The sequence below is a fragment of the Urocitellus parryii genome, unplaced genomic scaffold (assembly GCF_045843805.1).
Source record: "Urocitellus parryii isolate mUroPar1 unplaced genomic scaffold, mUroPar1.hap1 Scaffold_59, whole genome shotgun sequence".
Classification (NCBI taxonomy): Eukaryota; Metazoa; Chordata; class Mammalia; order Rodentia; family Sciuridae; genus Urocitellus; species Urocitellus parryii.
Window position 1 is genome coordinate 1,262,316 of NW_027554094.1, and position 12,398 is coordinate 1,274,713.

Here is a 12,398-nt window from a genome sequence, read left to right on the forward strand (position 1 = left end):
TTAGCATAACTATTATGCTTTTAAAAAGCAATCTATGCTTATTAGCAATGAGTATAAAAATTATTAAAATTTAAGAAAAATATAAGAACAATGATATTTTGCTGGGCGCAGTGGTGCACACCTGTAATCCCAGTGGCTCAGGAGGCTGAGCTAGAAGGATCCCAAGTTCAAATCCAGCCTCAGCAAGAGCGAGACACTAAGCAACTAAGTGAGACTTGGTCTCTAAATATAGGGGGTTGGGGATGTGGCTCAGTAGAGTGCCCCAGAATTCAATCCCAGGTACCCCTCCCATCCAAAATGATATTTCAATTTAAGCTTATTTGACAGATGGGAAATACAGTAAAGTGTTGTAGCTTGATATTCCTCCCTTCTCAAAACACTTTCTTTTCAGAAAATGGAATCATTTCATTCTTTGCAAAGAAAAACAGAAATGAAAACATACTGATTCACATTACCATTCTTTAAATTATCTACTCAATTACTTAATGCATGATTAAATCATTAGCATAGAAATACTCTTCAAATGTAATACATCTGCATTACATCAATATTCAAAGTTAATCTGCCCCAAATTAAAACTTATCATCATCTCCCTATCCACAATTTGTTCCTCCTCTTTATCTCCTATCTCAGAGTTGGAACCATCATCATCTACTCTATTATCCATGCTAGCAACCTAGGAATAGTAAAATTTTCAGGAGGTAAAAAAAGATAATAGACATTAAAAGTCACTGTATCTACTTCTAACATACATAAAACACACATCAAACACCAATACAAAGGATTATTACAAGTTTAAGAAACCTAAAAATTTACCTTGATATACTCTATCTTTTACCTAGAAGAGAGAAAAAAAAAGATTAAATTTGATGTCAAACATCTGCTCAAACAGCATTCCTAAAACAACAGTCAGAATCATAACCAAGTGAGAATTTAATAACATTCTGGTTCAGGATAATAATTTATAGGATTAAAAATAAGTACAGGTTAACAAGCCTTTTAAATTTAATTGGTCGTGATATTTCATAAATAGCCTCTGACATAAAAACACTAAGATATGTACCTTATTTCACAGTATTTCACAGTAAAAATGTGTGTGTGTATGTGTGTGTGTGTGTGTGTACTCAAAATCATTTACTTGACAATTCTAAATAACCAGGATAAAGTCTAGAAACAATGACTATTCAAAAGGAATCTGAGGAAACAATATTAAAGACATAATCTTTGTACTAAGATATGCCACTTTCACTCACCAGAAAACATCTTAGAACTCCAATTTAAATTTGGATATTGGCTGAATTTACAAACTAAGAGGCTACATCATCTTATTTCTGCAAACCACTAAATATATAGCAAGAAATCTGAAAGGGAAGACTGCTAGAAGAAAATGCACAAGCAACAAGAGAAATGACAATTAACATATTCTGGAAAGGACAAAAACAATCATTTCCAAAAGACAGCAATAAACTGCCTGATAATAAAACCTAAGCAGAATTTTTTTTTAAAACATCACTAAATTTCTTTGTAACTTAGCATATTACTTGTCCTTTCAAATGTTATAAATGGTGATGGGATACTCAGATGTGTCCATGGATCATACATGGGATCTTCGTAATAGGAAATTGCATTCAGAAAACTCCAACACAGAAAGAAATGAACATTTCTTTAATGTCATAGCCTTGCTGACCTTTTACTCAAAATGACAACAGAGGAAAATGGGAAGTAGCATAAAAGCAGTCATCTAAGGTAGGGACTAAAGTTCCAAAGTCAAATGCTGAAACTGAGGAGCAACAAGCTAGGAACCAGATCCCACATAACCTAGTGAAAAGAGAAACAGGTACCGGGGTTCTTGAAATGAAAGAAACAAGAGAGAGAAATATAAAATGTTTTCATGTTTTTCCCTTCTCTTTATCCTTCTATTTCCTTTTTCCTTTTAGCTGAGAAAAAGTTCAATGAGATTAGAAAATCCCTCACAGGAATCCAAGCAAATGATTCTTCTATTTAAGAAGGGAATACTTTTTAAGAGATTTTACACTCAATTGTACAAGGAGAGGAAACTTATCTTAACAATGATATGTCTGAAATAATTAAGAAATCAGAAAAAGAACACTCAGATTTGAAAAGATTTGTATCCAATGCTTTTGGCCTCTTTAACTGTTAGGATTTTCATATGCAAAGTCCATTTACCTAAAATAATTTTCTTCCAATTATGCTAAATAACTATGAAACAGAATGACCTACAGTACAAACATAAGTATGTAAAGTGCATATATATATATATATACACACACACACATACTTATACATATATGTACACACATACACAGAGATAGACTAATTCTGCTCAGGAAAAAAAACTTAATGAACAAAACATTTAATGGATTTTTGGACAACACATAATCTATACTTCCAAATAAAAAGGTATTTTCTGAACATATGATCAAATCATAAAATCTAGGAAAAATTTATATAAAAGACTGGAAAAATTATCTCCTCTCCTTTTTCTCATTTTACTGTATTTCTTTGCAGCATTCCCCCCTGTTTATATCTGTTTATATTAACATACAGTTTATCAACATTTAAATCTTAGTTTCTGCTTTTTTTCCCACTTCACATTTAATTGTGAGAATTTTCTGTACCTCAAAGCTTTGAAATAAATAAATCTGCCTACTATTCCATTAATCAAACATACAATAACCCCTAAATGAATTATGTTGTGCTAAGTCTTCAATCTAATACACTGTTCCATTGAAAAACATTACCAAAATCTTCAAAGCATAGTTATTTCTTTAAGATAGATTACTAGACATATATGCTACATAAAAGGATATTTATCTAACCTATCCCATCTTTTATCCCACTTTTAAGACTTCTGATACATATGAAACTACTGGTCAGGATGGCTGTAAGAATTACCAGTTCTACCAACTGCACCCACACTAAATTATTTTATAAGGTTAGTTTGACTTAAACCACTAATTTGTGTTTTAGCAACTGAAAAAGAAAAAGGGGGGGGGCAGTGACTATATAAAATAATCCTTGTGCTTATGTGCTAAGGTATAAGTAAGTCAATTTACTCACAACAACAACAGTTCTCCAAAAGAAAATGAGAAAGGATACAATCCCAAAGAAAACAGTGAAAACTACAGGCTTCCATGGTAGTCCATAAAAATCAGGCCCAGGTTGAGTATCATCAGGCAATGTAGTAAACAGCTGAAACAGACAAATTAGAAGAAATGGGAAACCTTAAATTTATAACAAAACAGTCACAAAGAATCATGGCAATTCTAAATCAACCTCCTCATCAGAAATCCACCTCCTCAATATTTTCCAATAGCTTCTTCAAGAGAGAGGATACTGGCAATCTCATATTTTTTGTTCTCTTGCAGTGTTTTCAAGTATAATGAATCTAAATACTTTTAAAAAAATATTTATTTATGTATCTTTAGTTTTAGGGTGGACACATTGTTTTGTTTTTATATGGTGCTGAGGATCAAACCCAGTGCCTCATGTATGCTAGGTAAGCGCTCTACCACTGAACCACAACCCCAGCCGGAATCTAAATACTTTAAATTGAGCATACATTTCCAGTTTGTAACAGGCCCTATATCATCACATTGTCTAACACCTGGCTAGAATCCCTCTGGATCATTCTTTTCTCTTAGTTAACCTGATTTTTATAATTTAAAAAATTCATTTAAGACAAAAACTTAAATATATGAAAGAACTAATTAATTTTATGGCAACAAATAAAAACAATGATGATATATGTATAAGATTTTAAATCTTACTTCCATTCCACTCTTATATAAACAGATAAGTGACATGTAATTTCAGACAACTCTTGAAAACTGGCTTAGATAAACTTCTCTGAATTTAACATCCTACTATAAAATTCAAAGCCTAATTTTAAATGGTTGCTCAAAGGCAGTGCAGTAAACACCTGCCTACTCTGTTTTCATCGCCCTCTATATGTAATGCGAGATAACTGTCATTTGGGCCCAATTCCCCAGCAGTCTCCGTAGGGAAAAGACCTGTAGTAACATTAGCTGTTTGGATTGTTGGCTGCATTTTGGAACATACCATGAGGTTGTCACCTCTATTCCGTCAAAAAAAAAAAGTGCAAGTGGGGAAAGCTCAAGTCCACTCTCACTGGCCTCGCTTAACAATACAGTCACGTCCTGCCGGCCTTGGGCCTGACACACTCCATTTCTCCGTCACCGCGACAGTCAGTGCACCCACTCCACCAGAACTCAGCCACCCGCCTGCCAGAGCTGGGGTCCCTCCCTGGGAATGGGACCATCATCTCCAGTAGCTTGGCTTTGAGGGCTGCGTAGAGCACCGACAGGGGTCCCAGGAGCTCCGGGTCCCCAGGAGAAGCACAGTGGCAGGTACTGAGTCCAGAGTGTAGGGACAGCTGAGCGGAGGCTACGCTTCCCTGCAGGACAGCACAGGATCCTCTCTTTCACTGTTTCCTACTTTGGGAGGAACCAGCGCAGGGGGCAGGTACTGGGAGTGAACTTTGCCTTCCTCCACCGCAGGCGCTTTCCGCTGAACGCACATAAAACGGGTCATCAGAGGAAGCCCCTAGGCGGACTGCAGTGAGCAGACTGAAGATGCCAAGGGGCGGGGGCGGGAGCGGAAAGAACCAACTGCGGAGCCTGGCGGGGGACAGCGTGAGGAGAGCTGAGCGGAAGAGTCCAAATGAAAGGACTCCAGAAGGAAAGAGGCTCACCTGTCCCCGGAACTGGGAGAAGACCGGCGATTTAGAAGGTCCTGGAGGAAGCCAGGGAACTAGCAGAAGGGGATTATAGGCAGAGACTAGGAAAAAGGAGAAAAGTCAGGCCTCCCAGCCCCTCCCAGAGCAAAACCCTTTTGTCAACGTACCTGCCCCAAAAGTGCAGACGGAAGAGGAGATGCTTCTCCTGCTCCCTGCTAAAGGACTACTGCTCGTACTGGGCTTTCCTTCCCTGCTCACTCCAGTCCTGTTACTTTCTCCAACTGTGGATGACACTCTTTTTAAAAAGCCTTACCCTAAGGAATCATGTCATTATCACCCCACGCCAGTAGCTTCATTTCTGGATGCCACATTTTAAGGTTGCATGACTTGTGAAAAGAACAGAATCATGAATAGCCCCCGAAAAGCACATGCTAAAAATTGAAGAAACTGGGGACGTTTAACTTGGGGAGGGAATGAACATCTGTGGATCTTTAAAAATCTGTCGTCAAGTTGAATATAGTCAATTCAAAACAACAAGAATAAGCAGGAAAACACTGAAAAAGAAGAGCAATGAAGGGTACAGGGAGGGCAGACTATATAATTAATTCATGTACCCTCGTCCAAGCACAGGAATACATAGAGATTATGGGACAGAATAGAGAATCCAGAAACAGAACCAACTGGACATTTGGGGTACAATAAAAGTTTGGGGAAAATAGACTTGGGGAAAATAGCGTTACCACATGGAAAATTATAAAATTGGATTTTTCTCTACTTATTCAAAAGATAAACTACAAATGGATAAGATACATGAATGTAAAAATAGAAAATAAACAAGTACTAGAAAATATTGGGTGAAATTTTCTATGTATTATGAGTGGGCAAAACCTGCCTCATTGAAAAAATCTTTCCTGGCTGTATCTAAACCTGCTACACACACACACACACACACACACACACACACGCAGTTTGACAATGACAACCTGAGAAAAAATATTTGCAACATATTATTGTCCAAAGAATCATGTTCCTGAAATATAAAGAACATTATAAATAAAATGGCCAGCAAACCTACACAAAAATGGGCTGAAGAAATAAACAGATAGCAAATAGCTATAACATATGGAAACATGCTCTGCTTAGCTCACATTGAACAAAATACAAATTAAACCACACCAAGATACCATTTCTCAGCTGCATTGGCAAGATCCAAACGTTTGACAACAAACTCAGTAGGTCAGAGAATGTGGGGGAATACAAATTCTCAGACACTGCTGATAAGTATACAAAATGATACAACCCTTATGAATGAGATTTGGCAACATCTCCCAAAACTGCTTATATATTTACCTATTAACTCAACAATCCCACTTTTTTTTTAACTTTTTCAGTGCTGGGGAAGGGTATCTAGGGCAAGTGCTCTACTGCTGAGCTATAGTCCCCCAGCCCTAACTTCTAAAGATACTGGGAATACAACAACAAATGTTTAAAACTTGTATTTACAAAACTATGTTATTCAAGCATTAATTATAATAATACAAGATGGTCACAAAAGGCTGAAACAACCGTCATCAATGAAAGTTGTTGAATAAACCAAAGAAGAAAAAAAATAATTTTAAATACTGCTAAGAGCTGGTTTCCAGAATACATTTTTTTAAAAATGAAGTAGAGAAAAATATTTATAGAATACTATTTGTATCTTAGAAAGTGAAAAAAAGATGAATATATTATTTCTTATAGCTTTGAGGTAAAATTGACATGCAATAAATTACATGTATTTAAAGTGTGCAATTTGATAAATTTTAACATGAAATTATGAAATCACCATTATAATCAAGATAATATACACATCCTTTACTTCCAAAAATATTCTCATTCTCTAGGTAATTCTGCCCTTTGTCACCCTTCCTTCTTGCCCCCCACTTTCCCATTCCTCCAGCAAAATGTCTATCTTAATAGATTGCTTTGTATTCCTCAAGTTTTATGTGTATGGGATAATATATTGTATTTTCTATGGCTTCTCTTATTCAGCATAATTTGAGATTCATGTACATCAGTTTATCTATCATTATTTTTATTGCTGAGTAGCATTTCATTATATGTAGGTACCACAATTTGTCTATCATCTATTGATAGACATTTGGATTTTTTTCCAGTTTGGGGCTTTTACAAATAAAATAGCCAAGAACACTGATATAAAATTCTTCCTATTGCTATATAACTTATCTTTTCTTTGGAAAAGAATGGTTGGATATGACTGGTGTATGTTTACCTTTTTATGAAGGTGATTCTACCACTTTATATCCCCAGCAGCTGTGTACCCATCCAGTTACTCCATCTCTTCTCCAACCACTAAGTGTGTAGTGGTAACTCTTATGCTTCAAAATTGCATTTCCCTGATAATTATGTCAAGCATTTTAAATGTATTTACTATCTGTTTATCTTCTTTGATGAAGTGTTATTTTACAGGACTATATTTTTTTCTAATGAGTTCTAAGAGTTCTTCATATATTCTTGATGCAAGAATTGATAAATGCTTTACAGTAATTTCCTCCCAGCTTGTGTTTTGTCCATTTCATTCACTTCAAAGTGTATTTTGAACTACAGAGGTTTTAGTTTGATGAATCCCACATTGTCAAATCCTTTTTAATGCTTTTGTTTTCAAATTTAAGAAATCTTTGCAGAACCTAAGTTCAACAAAAATTTTTCTCTTTTTTTTTTCCTAGAGGTTTTGTAGTTTTAAGTTTAATATTTAAGTCTGTGAATTAATTCAGGTGTCTAATGAAGGCATGGATCAATATTTTGCATATAAATATGCAGTAATTTCAGTAGCATTTGCTGAAAAAATTTTCCATTCTCTACTTGTCTTTCCATCTTTGTCAATGACTGTTGCCATATATATTGTGTATCTAATCTCTGAATTCTTGGCTCTGTTCCAATGTTTTGTCTGCAATCCTGATTACTGTAGCTTTACAATATTTTTTTCTTTTTTTCCTCTTCGTATGGTACTAGGGATTGACCTTGCATATGCTAGGCAAGTGCTCTACCACTAAGCTACATCCCCAGTCCTAGATTAAGTCTTGAAGCCACGTATTCTAGGTATGTTGCAATCAGCTTGTCATTTTCTACAAAACTCTGCAGGGATTTTGATTGGAATAATGTTGACTCTGGTGATTAAACTGGGATGAATGGACACCTTAGTCTTCTGACTCATAAATTAGGTATATCTCTCCATTTAGGTTCTCTTTAATTTCTATCAGCAATATTTTATAGTTTTAATATATACATTTTAGTTTTTGCCACGTTTATGTTTAAATACTTCATATTTTTATTCTATTGTACATGGAAATCTTTAAAATTTCAATTTCTAATTATTCACTGTTAATATATAGAAAATATAATTGCTTTTAGATGTAAATTTTATCTGTCAACCTTACAATAGTTTTCTAAATCATACCAGATTGTATCTATATATATTCATGTTATCTAAAAATAAAGAGAATTTTATTTCTTCCTTTCCAATCTGAGTGCATTTTATTTCTTTTTCTTGCCTTAGTATACTAGCTATTTTCTTACTGCACCCCAGTACAATGCTGAATAGATGTAATGAGAGTGGACATCTCTGTTTGGTTTCTGATCTTGGGGAAAAGTATTCAATTATCAACCATGAAGTATAAGGTTAGCTGCATTTTTTCAGAGGATGTTTTAAGCTCCCTTCTATTCCTAGTTTGTTGTTTGTTTTTCTACATCAATAATCAATGCTGAGGGGCTGGGTTTGATTCTCAATGGTACAGCACTTGCCTAGCATGTGTGAGGCAATAGGTTCTCGCACCGCATATAAATAAGTGAATAAAATAAAAGTCAATCATCATCTAAATTTAAATAATAATCAGGGCTGATTTTTTTTTTACATATCGATGGGATTTATTGTCACCTACTTGTAGATGCACACAAAATAACAATATAATTTGGCCAATATTACTCCCCAACATTTCCCTCCCTCTGCTATATTTTTTAAATGCTTGTTTTGTATCTCTTGAGCTAAACACAAAGATTGTGCTTTTAGGTACATCAATGTGGTAAATTTCATTGATTTTCAAATAAATTTTGGATTCTTGACATAAATCCCCATCATCAGTCTAGTTTTTGTCTATGATGTATTTTCCTTTTACATATTGTTGTATTTGACTTAAATTTTTGTTTAGAATTTCTGTACAGATTCATTGAAGATCCCATGAGAGGTATGTGGTTTTCTTTTCTTGTTGTATCTTTGTCTTGGTTTGGTGTAGTGATAACACTGGCTTCATAGGAGAAATATTTCCTTGCTTTAATATTCTACAAGGGTTTAGTATTACTAATACTATTAGGAATTAGTATCATTTCTTCCTTACAGGTTTAATTGGATCACCAATAAAGCTATCTGGGTCTTATATTTTTTTCTTTGTAGAAAGGTTTTTACCTATACCTTCAATTTCTTTAATAGTCAACAAGGTTTATGAAATTGTCTGTTTTTCTTGAGTGAACTTTTGCAATTTGTGGCTTCAATAGAATTTTTTCATTTCATCTAAATTGTCAAGTTAATTAACAAACTGTTCATAATATCCCCATTATCAGTCTAGAATCTGAGAAATCTGTAGTATATTCCTTCTCTGATTGCGGGTATTGGTAATCTGTGTCTCCTCTTTTATTACCCTCACTAGATGTTGATCAATTTTATTCATCTTAAAGAACTACCTTTGGGTTTCATTGATTTTCTCTTATTTTCCTTTTTAAAAATTTTACTGACTTATGGTCTTTATTATATCTTTTTTTCTTGCTTACTTGGAGATTAACTTATTTTTCCTTTTCTAGTTTCTCATAGTAGGAACTAAAGTCAATGACTGGGGACTTCTTTTTTTAATAAAGCTATCTTGGGCCTGGTAGTGCCATAAACTTTCCAATAACACTTTAGTGACATTGCACAAATGGATATGTTGTTTTCAGTTTTATTCAACTCAAAATATGAATTTCTTCTCTGATTTATTTGACTCAAAAATTATTTAGCAGTGGGGGCTAAGGTTGTAGCTCAGTGGTAAAGTGCTTGCCTCACAAGTGTGAGGCACTGGGTTCGATCCCCAGCACCACATTAAAAATAAATATACTGTGTTGTTCATTTATATATATATATATATTGCAGCCTGGCACTTAAGTTTTCAAATATTTCAGAATTTTCCAGATTTTTCAATTATTGATTTCTCATTTTATTGTGTTCAGAGAATAGGCTTTGCCTGACTTTGAATACTTTTATATTTACTCATAATTTTTTTAAGATCCAGAATATAGTTTATCTTGGTAAATGTTCCATGTGCACTAAGCTCCTTAGGGGTTTTCTATAAATGTCAATTAATTTCAAATGGATGCATTGATTATGTCATTCACACTTTCTACAACCTTACTTTTATTTTTCGTTTTCTGCCAATTGCTGAGGAGAGGATATTGAAATCTCTTAATGTAATCTATAGGATTCATCATCTTCCTCATAATTCTATCAATTTTTATACTTCCTGTATTTTGAAGGTCTAATATTAAAAGTACAAGCATTTAGGTTTATTATATAATCTTGACTGATTTGTTTATCATTAGGAAATAACTTTCTTTAGTCCTGATATATTTTGCCCTACAACCTCTTTTGGTGTAATGTAGCTACTCCAGATTTCCTTTGACTAGTGTTTAACATGAGATGCCTTTTTCAATCATTTTAATTTTGACTTCTTTGTGTCTTTCTATTTATAGTGTTATTTCCTTAGACATCTATTTGGGTCTTGCTTCTTTATGTATTTAGATACTTTCCACTTAATAGGATTACTGCTGTGCATAGGTGTAAGCTTAATATAATCTTCTATTTGTTCCTTCTGTTCTTTGTTCTTTTTCTTTTCTTTCTGTCTTCTTTTGCAGAAATACCACTATCGGTATTTTTAGTGATTCCTCTATTGGCTTATTAAGCTGTAACTCTGTTTTCTAATCTTAGTGCTTCAGGGTTTAGAATATACATCTTTAATTTGTCACAATCTACCTTCAGATGTTACTATATTACTTCACATATTCAATAAGAACGTTACAATAGTTACTACCCTTCTGAGATTTATACTGTTGTCATGTATTTTACTTTACATGTTTTCTAAGTCCCATACTACACCGATATTTGTCTTTAAACAGTCAATGACTTTTTAAAATGTTCAAATAAGAAAAATTATTTTAAATATTTATGCACACAGTCACCATTTTCAGTGTTCTTTACTCCTTTATTCCATTATTTCCATCTGCTGTCTTGGTGCAAGTGTAGGGTGAATTCTTTCAGCTTATATGTCAGTACAAGTCTTCATTTTAGAATGATATTTCACTGGGCATGATATTATCAGCCAACATTATTACTGTTCAAATATATTAAAGGTATCACTCCACTATATTCTCTTATGCCTAATTTCTCACAAGAAATCTGATGTTATCCTTAGTTCTTCTCTACATAAATGTCTTCTCTAACTGCTAAGATTGCTCTTTATCACTGGTTTTGAGCAATTTATTTATGATATGATATACCTTGATATAGCTTTATTCATGCTTTTTGTACTCTAGTTCCATTTAATATCTTGGATCTGCAGATGTACAGGTACAGATGTACAGTTTTCACAAATTTTTGAAAAATTTTGGCCATCATTTCTTAAAATATTTTTCTGAATACCTCTCATCACTCAACTTGAAACTGTCCCACAGCTCACTGATGCTCTGGTTCACTTTTCTTTAACAGTAGACATTTTCCCTGTGTTTCATTTGGGGTACTTCTCCTGCTATGTCCTCAAGTTCACTAACAATTTCATCCCAATGCTTATTCTGGCATTAATCCCATTCACTGTGTTTATCATATATTTTCAACTCTAGAAGTCTGATTTTCTTAAAATATATCTTCTATATATCTCTTTTTACCTTTTTAACACATGAAATATAGTAGTAATAACTTTTAAAAAAAATGCCATTACCTCATTCTAACATCTCTACCAGTTCTCAGTTGGCTTTGATTGGATGATTCTTCTCCTCATCATTGTGGATTGTATTTTTCTTGCTTCTTTGCATGCCTGGTAAGCTTTGATTCGATGCCATACATTATGAATTACTATTCTTAATATTTCGTATACAATTAAATTACTGGAAACAATTTGATTCTCTTGGGTCTGAATATTTGTTAGGTATGACATAAATTGTAATAGTCAGTCCAAGGTAACACCCTTCTGATTATTCTACCCAACTTCCTTAGATAGTTTTTTCCAGGTGCTATTCTGGTCCCTGTGTTAGGACCTGTTCCTTCTAATCACTTAAGATTGTTTCTCTGACTTGCTAAGCAGTTTCATCACACTTATGTGCAGATCAATACCCTGCTGAACACTCAGAGAGCCTTTCACAGATTTCCAGAATTGTCTCTCAATGTAGCAACCTTCTTTTGGTACTCCACCCTGTGAATTCTAGTCACTTTGGTTTTCCTGGAATCTCAGCACCATCTCTCAATTCATGGTATCCTCTGGTTCTGCCTGACTTCCCCTTCTTTGTCATGGCTTGGGAATCTCTTAGCATAGTAAAAGCTGGGGCAACTAAAGAGCTCACAGCATTTGTTCCTTATGTTTCCAGAATCATTCTTGTTGCTTGATCT

General features: G+C 34.2%; 1 pseudogene; it reads right to left on the reverse strand.

Moving 5' to 3' along the window:
- The window catches only part of LOC144252789 (transport and Golgi organization protein 1 homolog), a 34,179-nt pseudogene that overhangs the window by 12,862 nt on the left and 8,919 nt on the right, over window positions 1-12,398 (reverse strand).